Below are 1,920 nucleotides of genomic sequence, written 5' to 3' on the forward strand. Positions count from 1 at the left end.
TACTTGAAAAATAAAAACAAAAAAATATACATTGGGAATTGAACTACTATATTTTTTCTTTCACTCATGTTTTCTGGCCAGTAACGTTTTATCAAACACTGTAATAAGACAATGTACTGAATCTAAGCAGATGACCAGTTAAGCTGTTTGCTATCTCCTACTCATGCTAAGCTAGACCATGGAACACTATCTTGGTGGGATTATTTTGACAGCCAAGAAGGAAGTGCAGAGCCCCTTTCCCAAATCTAAGGAGCTGATTTACATAGAAAGGGTATTAAGCAAACCTGCACAAACACGGACATGGTCTAAGAAAAGGATATCTTTTAGACTACTTCCAGCATACATTCACTGGCACCCAGTAAAATGGATAACAGCTAAAAAGCACACAGCATATAATACTTGGATCTTGAAGTGGGTAATCATGGAAGTTCCAAGACTGTTTAGCTTTCACAACACTAACAGCTAAAAAACACACAGTATATAATACTTTGATCTTGAAGTGGGTAATCATGGAAGTTCCAAGACTGTATCCACTAGGTTAGCCTGAGTATTCACCTCCGAAAATATTTTTTCAAAAACACATAAATGAGGGTTATAGAAACAATGGGACAACATCTGGACCTGTAGAAGACAGTGATACAAAGACTGTACATGTAAGACTAGGAATTCATTTTCATATTAGCTTTTAGGTAAAGGAAATCTCTATAAGTTGATTCCTACTAGCTGTGATGGTAGGATTTTCAGAAATCTTGAGATGGGCAGCTAACTTGAGTTAACCCCTAGGTAATTACTCCCAGTCAAAACGCCCACTGAGGCTGCAAGGCTGTGATCCATATAAAGAGCTGAGAGTACACGAAAAGCCTGAGTGGATATGTAAGGCCAGCTTGGCCAAGAGAGTTGGTGATGGTGGATTTTCCCAACACAGACACCCGGACATGAATGCTGGGGGCGGGAATCCCAGGTGGAATGCTGGACTTGGGTTTGCTGCAGGAGCCAGACTCCGAAGTCTGAGAGAGGGGTCTACTCAGGGAGGAGTACTAGGGTTACCAAAAACAAGAACCTCTTGTCCCAAGAAGGTCAAGTAATTTTCTTCTGACCCATCAATACTTAACATTAATGAGCTGCAGAACAGAGTTAGTATGTATTCTTCTGACATCATTAGCCAAAGCCTCTCCCACTCTATTGAGTTGCCGACCTCCAGGAAGAGCCCACCGCCTAGAGGTGGGGCCTAGGGCTGCAGACTGTTCTGGGAGGCTGGCACAGAAGATGATTTGCACAGTGAAGTCACCACTAAACCGCTGTTCAAGTCCAGAGCCCGGCCCTCTTTTTCTCGTCAGTAGTCCAGAAACATTTCTTTAAAAGCCAGGAAATCCGTAAATGTGAGCAGCATATCGCAAAGGTCACCAGCCACTTCATCTTTATGGCGCTGTAAAGTTGTAGTGAAAGCCGCCATGTTAAATCCAGGAATCCGCTCCTACAGCTGTTCTTCTATATACTTTTCTACCAAAGAAATATATTTATTTTTAAAAGGCGTGTAGGTTAGCTTATTTTCTTCTATGTCTTCAAACTCCTGGTAGTACTTGTCCATGAAATTCCTCTGTAATAACTGGAACTCATCATCCATGATAATGTCCTCTAAATATCCAACCATAGCATCAAATTCTGCATCAGAGGTGTAAGAGAAGGACAGAGCGAAGCTCTCTGCCTCTAGGGCATCCATCGCCGCTGCTGCATCCGCATCCACTGTGCGTGGCAGAGCGGACCCGCTGGCCTTCTACCCCTGCCTGCGACCAGGGCGCAGCCTCTGCTTTGCCCTGCAGAGCTCCAACTGGCATTCTGGAGAACTCGCTGCTAATGCTGCGGCCAGCTCACAGCCCAGCCGGGTAGCGCCTGTGTGCGCGATGCCCCAGCTTCAGTCTC

The 1,920-nt window shown here is 44.4% G+C and overlaps 1 pseudogene; it reads right to left on the bottom strand.

The window, feature by feature from the left end:
* Nucleotides 1,229-1,720, bottom strand: LOC102168809 (annotated as a pseudogene).

Source organism: Capra hircus, chromosome 6 (assembly GCF_001704415.2).
Source record: "Capra hircus breed San Clemente chromosome 6, ASM170441v1, whole genome shotgun sequence".
Lineage (NCBI taxonomy): Eukaryota > Metazoa > Chordata > Mammalia > Artiodactyla > Bovidae > Capra > Capra hircus.